This window comes from Aotus nancymaae, unplaced genomic scaffold (assembly GCF_030222135.1).
Source record: "Aotus nancymaae isolate 86718 unplaced genomic scaffold, 86718_ANA_hifiasm-v0.15.2.pri h1tg000077l, whole genome shotgun sequence".
Classification (NCBI taxonomy): domain Eukaryota; kingdom Metazoa; phylum Chordata; class Mammalia; order Primates; family Aotidae; genus Aotus; species Aotus nancymaae.
The window spans coordinates 4,950,790-4,966,221 of record NW_026988492.1 but is presented as its reverse complement, the minus strand read 5'-3'; the positions used below and the strand labels follow the sequence as shown (position 1 = coordinate 4,966,221).

At 35.9% G+C, this 15,432-nt stretch overlaps 1 protein-coding gene across 17 annotated transcripts in view; it reads right to left on the bottom strand.

Annotated features, from left to right (window-relative positions):
- The window catches only part of ZNF438 (zinc finger protein 438), a 175,972-nt gene that overhangs the window by 120,670 nt on the left and 39,870 nt on the right, over positions 1-15,432 (bottom strand). For 13 of the 17 annotated variants that reach the window (XR_010339527.1, XR_010339528.1, XM_064368508.1 and 10 more), the window contains exons 2-4: positions 14,856-14,913; positions 8,145-8,237; positions 6,239-6,297 (exon numbers count right to left, since the gene is read on the bottom strand). The gene's annotated coding sequence lies outside the window, so the exon portion shown is untranslated. Of the gene's footprint in view, positions 1-6,238; positions 6,581-8,144; positions 8,238-14,855; positions 14,914-15,432 lie in introns of those variants that run through there. The other 4 variants (XM_064368515.1, XM_064368516.1, XM_064368512.1 and 1 more) reach the window with 3 other exon arrangements.

Genomic DNA, 15,432 nt, shown 5'->3' with positions numbered 1-15,432 from the left:
AGAGGGATTGAGAAAAAGGGGAGAAAAAAGACATTTTACATACATACATACACACACACACACACACACACACACACGCACAGCACAGCACAGCATAAATTTATAATGGCATGATAAAATCATGCTGCTCCAGACACTTGAAGAATCAGGCAGGGGTAGGAGGATGGGATAGTTGGCAAGCTCATCCTAAGTAGGGAAACGTGGCTCCTATAAAGCTGACCAAACAAATAGGTCTCCACCCTGGCTTATGTTTAAACATCTTGTTCCTAGTCAGTCTGTAGGGAAAGCATTCTTTCCACAATAAATAACACGCAATTGAATCAGAAATTCTTCCTCCATCCTTTATCTACTCTCTGTAAAAGTTTCTTCAATATTCCAAGCCAGAAGCTTAGAGAATTTAACTGATTATAAACTTTTTTTTTTTTCTGAGACAGAGTTTTGCTCTTGTTGTCCAGGCTGGAGTGCAGTGGGTGATCTCGGCTCACTGCAATCTCCAGCTCCCAGGTTCAAGCAATTCTCCTGCCTCAGCCTCCTGAGTAGCTGAGAGTACAGGCATGTACCACCACGCCCAGCTGATTTTGTATTTTTAATAGATATGGGGTTTCACCGTGTTGGCCAGGATGGTCTTGAACTCCTGACCTCAGATGATCCACCTACCTCGGCCCCCAAACTGCTAAGATTACAGGGGTGAGCCACTGCACCTGGCCTCTGATAGTAAACTTTATTATAGCCTATAGTGAAGGCAAGGTAAAATATTTCTAGCTGTCACTGGGAAAAGCAGATATAACTGTACAGATCTTAGATACCTTTAGAAATCCGTGGTTGGGATCTGAAGAAAACAGGACACACTTACCACAGCTACCTGTGGGTAACAGGGAAATGCTCAGTTTCCACAAACCAGTGAGTTTGAGAGATATTCATTTTAAAAATACACACAAAAACAGTCCTCAGATGGTGAGGGCATGGATTAGGGTAACAAAATACAGTGGAGAAAAAGGTGGTATTTCCAATGTGACACATTTAAACTATGGAATGGAATTTCATGGGTCACTTTGAAATAAGATTTTTTTTCACTGGTCTAACTTCAGGATAGAGATGGTCTGCCACAGAGTAAGTCAAAAAATAAATGAAAGAATATGGAGATGACAATGAACAACTGCCAATGAAAGTCAAAAGGACAGACTTTCAGAACTCTCTAGAAGAGGGAACAAAAAAGATTTTTTTCCCCTAGCAAAGTGCCCCCTCCAAAGCACACAGTCTGCTTTAAGGAACAGCCTACACTCACAGTGTTTTCATATACCAAACGGCGTATCACTAAAAAACAGTAAATGAGATTTAAACTGTAGACATCCTAGTTGCCTTAAACAACTGATGTTTAATTTCTCGAACACTGGATCACAATATGCAGTCTCATGACACTGTAAGAAGCTAAAGGTGCTCATTCTTTCCATGAATTCTGAATTTCTGTAACACTTACGTTAGGAAAATACAGCAAAACAGTGGGGAGGAAAATTTTAAACAAACCCAGAATAAACCAGACTTCTGACTGGATTTCCAGCAAGAATCAGTTCCCCATTACAATGTGGACCCTGAAGCATACCAAATGCAAGCTCAGTGGAGTTCAGTCTCCTCAGCTGAAAATGACACTTAACTCTGGAAATGAGCACTTCTTAGCATTTTCAACCCATGTTCCATCCTATTAAACATAAAATCCTCAAACTCTCATTAAATGTTATTTGTGACTTCAAAATAAAGTATTATAACCAAAACCAAACCAAAGGAAGGTAAACTTTTATTATTTTCTTTCAATGTCTCATCATAACCATTTACGAACTAATTTACTTACAAATACTTGCATAAGTGGACAGATATTAATAATTAATGCTTTTTCAAATCTTGAAGACAAAAAAGACAAAAAATGCCTATGAAGACTAATAATGACAATGAAATGATATTTACTGGGGACCTTTGGCAAATGATATTTATTGGGACCTTCTCCTCTCCTCCAGAGTTACTATTAATATAAATGATCTTTTTTTTATTAGCATTCAGCCAGAAGAAACGTTGACTGAAATATATTAGGCCTTCATTATTTGTTAAATGTTAAAAGAGGTGATAGGATCTCTTTTTCTTTTCTGAAAATAACAGAACCCTAATATAGTAACCTTTCTCAAGTAATGAAGGATAGAAGCAAGTAGGTTAAGTCTTTAGTATAGAGACAAACTATAGGAGATTTTGACAACAGTTAACGATAATGAAAACGGTAAGAATACCACCTAATACTGAAACATTTAGATAGCACTTAGCAATGTCTAACATACTTTACGTAATTTCAACCCTACAGCTGTATGAACTGAATATGTGGATTAAAACAGTGTCAAGTACCTATTCAAAGTCACACAGCTAGTCAAGCAGCAGAGCTGAGATTTAAAACTTTCTGAAAGCTATCCCATTTACTAAAAGCTCTTTATTTTGTCATGAAATGGGGAAAATATCCTCATCCAAACTCCAAAATTAGTGTGTATATAAGCACAATTTTTTTTCTCTCAACCTACCCAATATCACTCCCTTTCTACCAATTCCCATAAAAATTCTTGGGAGTTCTATTGCAGCAGCCTTTATTTCCTCATACCAGTATGACTAACGGCAAAAAGAAAGACTTCTTTCGAAAGGGAACCTCCTAATCTAAGTCTTGTATCCTATAACTGTCCCCAAAATGGACATCATCACAGGCATAGGCTTTTCAAACCATTAACTAGTGAGGAAATGTCTGGGGTTGTCTGTTCCTCATTTAAAATCAGTCAAATAGGACACATACTACCACTTCATTCCTAAAAGTTGAGCAAGAATCACCCTCATAACCTCAGCTTTCTGGTTGAGCAAGCAGACACCTGACTTCAAGGACCTGGTAAAGGCCAATGCACAAGAATAAAAAATGTAACAGACTGGCAGTTCCAGTCTTGGCAATTTTTAAAAATCATTTCAAATGTTTTGGTATTGAAACTACTGGCATTAATAATTTACTGTAAATGAAAGGTATATTGAAGGTGGAATTTTATTCATATAAAATCAACTATTTTACTTCTGAAGGTTATTATGATTATGAAGCTAAATTATATGAAAAATGCTAAGCATCCTGCCTAGCCCATAGTAACTACTCAATAATAAATGTCAGCTGCTATTAGTAATACTGCAGAAGTATTAAAAATAAAACATAACAATGGAAGGCCATATTTAAAATGAACCAGCAATCAACATTCTATGTTTTTTTAAACATCCAAAAAAACATATACATCTGTTGTATGTATACACATATATGGATAAAAATATTTAGAAGACAATTTGGAAGAATAAGTAGCAAAATGATGATCTCTGGGGAGACAGAAGGGTGGTAGTCAAATGGAAATTTAGCCTGAGCTATAAATGCTTTTTGTTTTTTAACAAAGAGAAACTGTTATGAATTTCCTCTGTAAATAATTTTATTTTAAAAAGAAAAATCTTAGTTTCTTCAATTCCATAGTTGATTTCAGTATTACACGAAAAAAAGTTTACTTTTTTTGTAGTTAACATGTTCAAATTTCTAAAATCTCATTTTCTTTATTTAGTAATACTATTCAAGGCTTATGTTACAAACTGCTTAAATAATCTTCTTAATGATATTCCCAATTGCTATATTAAAAATATCTGCTCATGCCACACCCCCCTCAACAATTTTATTAAGTTTTTAAAACCACTCAGTGTATTAATCAAGGTGCAAAGAGGCTCTCAAAGTGTGGGAAGCCATAAATCAAAACAGTTTCACATAAAAAGATTACCTTTTCCCCTTAAATTTTGTTATGTGTTTACACTTAATAAACTACACACAGAAAGTAGAGCCCTTGATTCTTTTTAGGACAAAAGTTTGCCTATTTAAAATCATTGTAACAATTTCAGATGTCTTAAGGGGTGCTATAATTAAAAACCTCTCCTTCTAGGCTCTTCCTAATTTCTAATTCTTGTTTGTACCATTTGTGCTGGTTTTCATATTTTTAACTTTTCTTCTAGTTCACAGCCAGAGCTTTGACTTTTGTATCTTATTCTTTTTTCCTTCAGATCATCTAGTCTTTAGCCAATAAAATGTGTATAAACTATATCACAAAAGCTCTTACTAACTCCCTAAAAACAGCAAATAGTGGGCCTTTTGTGGTTCAGGCATGGAGGTAAGCCACATGCAACATGGGCCAGACTCAGTCTGGGCCCCTTCAATTTACAAATCCAGCTTAAAATAAATTACAGGCCCCTACTGTTGTCAAAAAAGACCAACACTTCAATAATTAGAGAGAGAGAAAGCAGCCTCATACTTGAACAGGAGGACACTGGGCTGAATAGGAAATCCCTACCTCAAAGAGCCGTGGGATTCAATGACTGTGGGAGGCCATGCAATCTCTTTCAAATAGACTTTAAGTTCAAGAAAGACTTCTACTGTAACTTAACAGGGAAAAATGTTTGATCAAAAGGTATCTCTCTATAATTTCAAATTTCAAATTTTAGATATAATTTGTAGCTAGTAGAGGGGGATCCAATCATCATCTTCATCATGAGCTGAAAACAGAAAGCACATGTATCAACAATTTTTTTTCCTCCCAGATGCTTTAAAGCATCTTTCCTCCCAGTCCAGCTATGGACTCATTAATACCTATAAAAACATACAAGAATGGTTTCTCCAGTAGTTAACTCTGTAGTTCCAGAAGACTTAAACACTCTAGAAATCTGAAAGTATAGGCACCCTGACGCTGCTTCATTCTAATCTCAGGACACATTCAAGTCACCTGCGTTATTCACACCCACACATTCTATTATTCTCTCCTGTATGCCCCCATGTACCTGGTACTCTAGTTACCTATTCACTCATATCCCTCGGGACTATAAATGCCTTGAGAACAGAGACTTGATCTTCTCTGTCTTACTTTGTAAGTCCTATTGCCTTGCACAGGGTAGATTCTCCACAAAAACTGAATGAAACACAGTAAGTATTAGCCATTTATTGGTTGGTCTTACTGAAGTTCCTGAGGGAAGAATTTACTGAATGTTGATCTCTGCATCGCTAACCAGGGCCTACGATGCAGTGGCACTTAAAAGCCTATCATACACTTTTTAAATTCACATTTCTAATTTATTTTGAATTTTATTTGCATTTATTCAATTCATATGTGTTTACTAAAACAAAACACATTTGTGAAATGAAACAACTCTCTCCCATCCCTGGAAGCTCTTGATGGAGAGGGAAATAAAACTTTTCAACTATTTTTTAGTTCTCAATGTGATGACTACAGAGAAGAAAAGCAGCCAATGTCCACTGTCCAGTCTTTTCTGTGCTGCTCTGGATGGAGCCTTTGTTGGTGGTTCTTCGTCTAGAATCTGGGCAGAACAAAGCCTTTCTTCAAAAAGGGTCACTCTTTGCTACATAGATTTTATTCAGTCAGCACTCTTCCCCAGCTCTTCACAACTGTGACATGTTCATTATTTGAAAACTCTCTCTGCCCACCCTGCATGTGATCATGCCCAGCTCGACTTATGACATATAGCCAGCTCGGGCAGCATCCTATTACTGCCCTTGTAAAACACAACTTTGGTGCCAGCAGCCGTTTCACCACTCGGGAGTTTAATGAAGGATGTTCAGTGTGACCCGCAACCTGATGGCTGACTGGTACCACACAACAGGCCCACCACCCAGTATCCTCAATTTTGAGAAACACACATATCCCAGTGGAAAAGGTGATAAACTTCTGGGAATCTAGATAAATATTTTTGTCAAGTTTTCTCCAGGAAAAAATGGTGATTTAACATTCCTGGCTAGGCGCAGGTGCTCAGGCCTGTGATCCCAACATTTTGGTAGGCCAAGGTAGGAGGATTGCTTGAAGCCAGGAGTTTGAGACCAGCCTGTGTAAGACAGGGAGACCCTGTCTCTATAAAAAAATTTAAAAAATTAGCCAAGGATGGTGATGCATGCCTGTAGTCCCAGCTAGTTAGGGGACTGAGGTGGGAGGATCACTTTAGCCTGAGAGTTCAAGGCTGCAGTAAGCTATGATCAAGCCATTGCATGCCAGCCTGGGTGATGGGAGTGAAATCTTGTCTCAAGAAAACAAAAACAGAACAAACAACAACAACAACAAACATTCCTCTGAGTCATTCTAGTACCAGATTATTTCCATGTGTTACAATATAGACAATTGACTGCAACACGTGTCATGCCACTTACCTAATATGGAGTCAGAACATAAACATGTGAGCCACATACGATTCCTTCTTCTAATCCTCCTATTCAAAGCAGTAAGATAAATGATTTATTCTTCTTGACTTTACAAAATGATATTAAAAATAAAAATGCTTGTTAAGTAGAAACCTCCATGTTCTACCCTGGTCCTCTGGTCAGTCATAGAATTTTAAAGTAGAAAGGATCTTTGAGTCAGATTCCTAATTTAATAAATCTAGTCTGAGACTCACAAAAGTTAAATGGTTTTTGCCACAGTCACAAACAAGAACAGAGAACCAAAGCTAGAATAAAGGTCTCCTGCCTCCTCAGTCCATGTGCTTTCCAGAATGGCACACTAAATCGAGTCTCTTGCCAAGAACTTCACTCTGACCTGATAATCCTGGAGAGGCTGTTCACAGCTTCAATTCACTCCCTACCTTTTGGTAGTCTAGCTACATAATCATGTACTAAGAAAAAAAAAAAAAAAAAACTTAGCAACAGCATTGTTTTCCTAAAGATATAATATTACCCCTAGCAACTGCTACACTTCCTTCTCCACTGTTTCCAAGACAAGACTGAGTGTCCTCTAAGACCCTGCTTCCCTATATGGTCCTCAAGCATGTTCTGAAAAAACTAGGAGAGCCCCATACAAGGTCCCTTATTATAGAGAGAGAATAAAGTTGGTGCCCATTTGAGAGGAGGTTAGATGACTAGGCACATTCAAGATGGGGAAAACAGTCTGTTAGAGACTCAAAAGCAACAGAGGACAGCTTCTGTCACTGAACAAATATTAATGAGAATCTAAGTGCCAGCCCCTGTGTTATCTGATGCAGTAATTGACAGGAACGTCTTAGAAAACAAGCTTACAAATCTACTAAATAACTGGTAATTCTCCCCATAAAACCCACCACCGTAAAATCTATTAATCCAATAATCCTAAACATGTTCCAGACCTTAGACTTTGCTATAGCAAATATCGAATACATAACTTGGTATCTTAATTTCAAATCTGACTATTTCTACTTCTTTTCTCCTAGTCTAATGAGCAAAGAAATAGTTTGAATGTGGACAACAGGAAAAATGAAAACGGTACCTTTTAAAGATATAATATAAAAATAAATCAAGAAAATAATGAATAATAGGATATCAGAGTTTAATTTTGATGGCTTAAGATTCCTTTTGAAATATATTTGAAAAAGTAGAAATTAATTTAAGGTTGTGACACCTTAGGGTTTTCATAATCTTTATGCCCATGTAAAAGTTAATTTAAAAAGTGTATAAATTATTTAAAATTATAATTTAGTAATAGTCTGAATTTAAAAAATCTTAGATCACATTAATGAAAATAGAGAAGCAGGTTAGTAAAAACATATTAAATTTCTCATTTAACACTGAGGGAAATCAAGAGACACCATCCTATTCTTGCCTGTTAATGATAGGTATCATATAAATTTAAAGCTAAAAAAAAGAAAAAACCTTTAAAGTAATCTTTAATAGATTTCCAAGCCTCTTAGGTGAACCATAAGTTAAAAATGAAAATCAAATTAAACATAAAACTTTAAATCAATACAGCAAAAAATCCCAAACATAATGAAAACAAGGAAGAATTTCAAACAGAAAGCTGAAAGGAAGGTCAATAAAGTAAAATCAATTAGAACAATTTGGAAACAAATTTAAATGCATTAAATATTTGTTAAGAGACGTTCTTTTTAGGTTAAAAAAACGAAATCCAACTATGTTCTACTTTTAGGAAACATACCTAAAAGTAATGATAAAGAAAGTGTAAATACAACAGGAAGTATAGATTTATGGAGAAATATAAACTAAGGTAGCAATATCAATGCCAGTTAAAAGAGAACAAAAAACCCAAGTCATAAATTAGAAGGTCATGGCTGAGTGCCGTGGCACATACCTGTAATCCCAGCACTTTGGGAGGCTAAGCCAGAAGGATCACTTGAGGCCCGAAGTTCAAGACCAGCTTGGGCAATATAGCAAGGCCCTGTCTCTATAAAATATTAAAAACAAAAATTAGAGGTGTGGTGCCACGTCTATAGCCCCAGCTAGCCAGGAGGATCACCCACTTGAGCCTTAGAATTTGGAAGCCGCAATGAGCTATGATTGTGCCTCTGCACTCTAGCCTGGGTGACAAAGCAAGATCTTTTATTTAATGGGAAAAAAAAAGAAAGAAGTCATATTACTCTGATAGAAGGTACAATCCTCAATTGCGATGTTGACAGTAAATAACACATTAACGCATACACCAAAACAAAACCTGAGAGAAATATAGAGAATTAAAATTAATGGGAGAAATCAGTGATTTACAACTTAAAGTCTCTGAGACATCAGGAAAAAAAAATAATAAAGTTCAACAACATAATAGGTATTTAGGTATTTTATAAATAAATCTTCTTTAAAAAGGTCTATGTAACTTTACCAAAACTGATCATAAGCTGGTCCAGAAATATAACCACAAAAATCTAGAAGAGCAGAATGCCATATATTAATATCATTCCATTAAGAATGACTACCAAAAGTTTAAAAGTAACTTTGAAATTTGCAAAACATTCTCCTAAATAATCAATCAAAAAGGAACTCTTGGCATGCAATCACATGCTATTTTAAAAATTATTTTAATTGAGAATACAATACCAATATATAGAGAATATAGCCAAACAGTATAAAGAAAAACTTAAAACTCTGAAATGCCTTCCATTTTATATTAGTGTATCAACTTTCTCCCATAACAAAGAGACTCAAAAGTAGCTCAAGTGAGATAGAAATTCTTCTTTTTCATGTCAAAATACAGGGTGGGAGGGGAAGTGTGCTTCACAAGACCATTTGTGGATTGCTGGCTCTGTCATCTTCCACACGGTTTACAACTCTCAACCGAAGATGGCTACTGTAACTGGTGTAACGCCCCAGGCAGCAGAAGAGGAAAAGAGAAAGTCTAGGGTAAGTGGTTTATCTTGAAGGAGGTGACCTTACACACATCACCATTCACCTCTCATTAGCCACACAGCCACACATTGCTGCAAAAGAAGCAGAGAAGCATGGGTTCTAGACGGGCAGCCACGTGCTTAGCTAAACTCGAGGGGATCCATTTCTAAAAGAAAAAACAGATTCTACAAAACATTGGTATGTCTTCTAAACATTTTTTCTAGTTAAAAAACATGATATAAAATTCAACTCAAGAAGAACAAGAAAGCAGAATCAAGAACAAATTGTAATTATTTCATTTTATCTGGCTGCTTCTTAGTGTCAAGAGTACAACCGAACATCAATTCAAGAAACCGGAAACATACATCAGTGTGAAGATTCCAATATATCAAATATATCAAAAAGTACGGTCTGTATACTTTCTACAGACTAGAAAGTATATTGAGAATTCATCTACTCTCTTTCCTTAAGGACTTTTAATTCATGTATTTTTTAATGTACATTGTATATACTGATTTATCTAAATGAATTTTTCAGGGTGACTAAGTTTTAGAATTACACATAGAAAGAAGTTAATCTTTTGCTAGTAAATAACTTCCAAAATTTGTGTACCAGGGTTTTTTAAGCAATGTTATTGGGATAATAGTTGACATATAATAAAATATAAAAATTTTAAGTGTACTTTTCAGTGGGCTTGGACAAATTTATATATCCATATAATCACCACCATAATCAAGATATAGAACACAACCACCATCCCAAAAAGTTCCCTTGTACTGCCTCCAGATCAATCTCAACCCACCCTTAGCTGCATGCAACAACTTGTCTACTTTTTGTCACTATATAGTAAATTTATCTTTTCTCACACTTCTGATATACTAACCTAGAACAGTAAATGGAATCAGTTTGTGGTGTCCTATGTCTGGCTTATTTTACTCAACATAATGTTTTTGAAGTGTATCCATATTTCTAGTGTATATGATTTTCAAAATGATAAATGAACACTGGCTTCAATTTCAAGTGACCAGCTGCATTAGCCCCTAGCAAGAGAGTCAGCTTGTCCCTTGAAGCCAAGCACTGACTTTCCTTCTCTAGCTATGAAAGTCTTATATGGCATCTTCTTCAAATACAAGGCTGTTTCATTTGCATCGAGGCCATTAAGAATTATGCTAGGGCCATTAATAATTACGCTAAATCTACTCTGCTCTGTAAATGGAACAACAAAGCCTGGACGACAGCATATCTGATTACAGAATGGTTTACTGAATAGTTTAAGCCCACTGTTGAGAGTCACTGCTCAGATAGAAAGATTCCTTTCAAATTACTATTGCTTAATTAATGCACCTAGTCACCCAACAGCTCTAATGGAGATGTACAAGGAGATTAATGTTTTCATGCCCGCTAACACAACATCCATTCTGCAGCTTATGGAACAAGGAGTAATTTAAACTTTCAAGTCTTATTATTTAAGAAAGCTTCCTAATGTATAAACAAGAGGAAGAATCGGAGGAGGACTCTGAGAACTGATTCCGAAAAAAAGAAGATTCTAAAAGTTGACCTAATCTCAGAAGTGGGAAGACCTTGGAATCAATTCTTCCCTCCCTCTACTTCAGCGTGGTCTTCCTCCACATCTCTGCGTGAGACTGATCAGCCTCCACCTGCACATTGTCAGTGATGGAGAACTCACTGTCTCATGAAGCAGATCAAACTGTTTTCATGCAGATGTAATTGGTACCAACTTATTAGCACTCTTTAAACAGAGGAAAATTTCTCTCTCTGTCTAACTTTCCCCCATTGATTCTAGCTATGACTTTCTGTAGCTCTAAATCCAGTCCCTTTTATACTTGAAAGCAATTCAAATTGCAGAAACTAGGAATGCTAAAGCTGTACTATTTTTACTGTGACTCTACCACTACATGTGCTAGAGAGTACTGGATGTGCACTTTTCTTCTCTCTAAATCGACTTCCACTAATACCAGGTTAGAGGTTGAACTGGTTGGAGTGAGGGGTGTAGGATCATGGAGCAGGGAGAAATTAGCTGATTACAAATGGACTTGGGAGTATCTAAGGAACAGCAAAAGGCAGGTGTGGATAGAGGACAGTGAGTAAGACAGAGAGTATAGGAGATAAACAGCAGACCTGGTAGAACATGTGAGACAAGGTTTTATCCTGTGTGTACTGAGTAGCCACTGAAGGGTTTTGAGCAGAGGAATGACAGGAACTGTTTAGCATTTAAAAAAAAAAACTTTTACTCCTATATGAAGGACTGACTGGAGAGGTACAATGAGAAGATAAGGAAGGCCAGTTAGAAGACGATTATCACCTAGGTAACTTACAATAGTGACTTATAATAGGGAAGTAAGGGTGAGAAGTGGGGTAGGGGTGATTTGGGATACATTTTGAAAGGAAGACATGTAAGTCTTACTAATGGACTGGATGTGGGATATGAAAGAAAAAGTCACACATGACTTTGAGTTTTTGGCCTGGAACAAGTGAGCATATCATTTATCCAGGGAGAAGAGTTCAAGATTTATATTTTACACATATTAAGTTTGAAATGTTTAATGGAGATGTTGAAAAGACATAAATATAAGTCTAGAACTCATAAGAGAGACCAAAGTAAAGAAATTGTAAATTTGGGAGACCAGACGGCATTTAAAACAAGTGATCACATAAGATTGTGTGGAAAATAAATATAGACGGCTAAGGACTGAACCCTGAGAAATGTCAACTTTTAGAGACCATAAAGAAGACAAGATAGCAAAGGAGATTTTGTATTTTTATGACTCTTCCTCAAAAAGTTAGAATTATTTTATGTCTACAAACTATGAAGTCCATTGCCAACCATCATAATCCTCTTCAAAAACCACTCTTCAGAGTCACATGCCTACTCTATTTCTGAGTCCTGACCAAGTGACAACCTGAATAGCTCCATTTCACCTGTCAGCTGCCCAACTAGCCCATCCCTGGTCTCTGGCATGTGTCCTAGTTTCTGAATCAAAGTTCTCACAACAACTAGGAACTTCTAGTTGTCCAACACTTACCAGAAGGCATATGGAGAGCATGTTCCCCAGAGCTGCCAAAAGTTCTTGGCATATGATCAGCAAAGCACACAGTGAGTGAGTGTTCAGCAATTAATAAGGTGACAGAGAGCAACTGACATGTTAGGGGACTGCAGAATGAGCCAGACCAAAGCTAGACAGGAAACACAAGTCATTACTCCAGGCTGCTCACCCCAGGAGAATCCACCCTAGGTCACCCAGTGTGATCAGATATTCTTACCTAGACAAGCTGAAGTAATCTGATGTTTACTAGGCAGCTATGGAAACTTCTCAGCATTTCCTGGAAGCTGCTAACATCATGAACCAAACCACAGGTACTGTACATAGCAGGCACTTGTTCTGTCTGCCTCTCGTCTCAGACTTAGATTGGAGACATCTGTTACTCTCTCAGCCTCATCTGTAAAGGGAATTCCAACCTATCTCACAGGTAATAGTGAAGACTATATGAGATAATATAAATGCCTGGTACATAGAAAGGGTTCAACATATACTTGCTATTCTTATTTACATTTTGGTGAGTACAAATTACAATCAACTGAATGGTAAGCATGCCCCTAAAAGTAACACTTTTAATGCTCTTCTAGGACAGAATAATAAAAGTTTTGCTTCTTCTCTTGTTTGTGTGAACTATTACATGATCGATGTAATTTAAACTTGGCCTGAGAAAACTATCCTGTCCTTTTCTAAACTTCCCCACCAAGGTTAGCACAATTATGTTAAACAACTAAAAAATAGAGCTGTAAGTCTATTAACATGAAATTATTAACACCAATTCTGACTAAAGACTACAAAGCAACACAGAAATTTCCAAGCTCGACAATTATTCTGCAAGAGTTATTCCAGCATGCGTCTGTAAGTGTCTATATCCTTTAAGTATAACATATTGCTATTTCCCTTTATGAAATTTAACTAAAATCATTAAATATGGCAGCAGAAGCAGGAAACCATCCACAAGATCTGCACGGCTACTTTACCATTTTTAATGAAACGTTACATAATAGCTTCAGCAAACTACAAAGTTTCCTTCTTATAAGTCTTTTAATATTTATAGAAATTTAAAATAGTTATCACGCTAGAGTCCATTTTAGAAACTGAGACTTTCTATTATCTGACAGCAATAAATTCTGTATTATTTTAGCTCTATTACAGAAATGGCTATATAAGAGTTATATCTTTATTCATACTGGTTAACAATAGGTCTACCATGTCTACTACCTGACCTAGAAGCTCAAGTGGTGTGACTGAACAAAACTACACTAATAGGGTCTCAACTCCAAACTACTGAGTCACATTACTGGACTTTATCTCTAAACAATACACTAAAGAAAAGAAAAAGAAGTGCACTGGGAACTACTTAAACGGCCTGCTTGTAATAACAGAAAAAGTTACACAAAAGTACCAAAGAACACAAGTGGCTTAAAGAATCAAACAGAAAGCCTGTAACCAAATATAAGAGATGTCCACAAACACCATACCCATTGTATCAGTCCATTCTTGCACTGCTATAAAGAACTATCTGAGACTGGGTAATTTATAAAGAAAAGAGGTTTAATTGGTTCATGGTTCCTCAGGTTGCACAGGAAGCACGGCTGGGGTGGCCTCAGGAAACTCTCAACCATGCAGAAGGTGAAGGGGAAGCAGGGACATCTTACATGGCCGGAGCAAGAGGAAGAGTGTGAAGGGGGAGGTGCTACACACTTTTAAACAACCAGATCTCATGAGAACTCACTCACCATCACAGGAAGAGAAAGAAGGAACTTCGCCCCCATGATCCAATCACCTCCCATCAGGCCCCTCCTCCAACATTGGAAATTACAATTGACATGAGATTTGGGTGGGGACACAAATCCAAACCATATCATCAATGTTTAAAAAATAAAATCACTTCCTATAAACTGAAAATTTAAACCTATAGCTATGTATTTCCTTGGAATGGTTTCATGGACTCTGGATTTAAGTAATTGATATTTTTCATTTCTTTAAACCATGGTCCAGAAAATCTACTTCTAAACTATAAATTTTGAATCAATAAACTTTGACTTTTATATTTCAAGTAAACTTTTATTTTGAAATAATTTTAGATTTACAAAGTAGATACAAAAATAGAATAGAGTTCCTATATGCCCTTCATCCAGTTTTCCATAAAGTTAAACATCTTACATAACCATGGGACATTTGCTAAAACTAAGAAATCAACATTGATTAATTTCTAATTCATTACTATTAACGAAAATATAGACTTTATTTATATTTCACCTGTTTTTCTACAAATGTCTTTTCTTCAATTCCTAGAGAGAAACCAGGGTACCATATTGCATGTCATGATTTTTTTAATGCTTTAAGTTTTGCTACATGCCATACTGTGTCTTATAAACAATAGTCTCATTATAATTATTATAGAAAATAAACCTAAACTTCCCTGGAAAATATGATTTGTTAGATATTAGGGAAATGTTACATGTAGATTCATGTAAACATTATATTTCTACAAATGTTTTATTGAAGAGAAAAAGAGGTAAATCACTCAAGAAAGATATGCCCCACTGTCTACTTTGCCAGGAACCTATGAGATCGAATTACTTAATGTTTCAGAAATATCTCTTCAAAAAATGCTTGTCACTTACCTATTTCCCAGGGCTCCTGTAGAGTCATGAGATATACCATAAATCCTTTTAATTAATTCTGTAAAAGAATACAAAGTATTATTATAATCATATTCAGATAATCCATTTTTATCAAATATATCTAAAAAGTGCCTTCTTTTCATTTTTAAATTTCATTTTTAATAACTGTATATTTTTATTAAGAAAGAACAATTTAGAATAAATTAATTCCATAGTTGATTAAATGTCTTTATTTTAAAAATGAAAGCATGCAAAATTTAATAAAAGTTTTAAGATAAATAGAAAATGTTCCAGAAAAAAAGAAATGCCACAATGAACAAAACTGCCTAAGAAGAATGCTTTACATTCTTTTCCATGTGCATAATGCTGTGGACATTACTAAATAGTCACAAACAAGTGACTCATGTTCAGGGCACAGCCTTTTTGATAGGAAAACAGTAATAAAGAGTTTGAGATTTAAAGATTTTTGAAAGAACACACATCTGGAAAAGTATGCACATGTGTCAGTTTGCCTGAGATAGTCCCAATTTACGGCCATTAACCCAGTGTCCCACCAATTTACCATCTGTCCTGGATT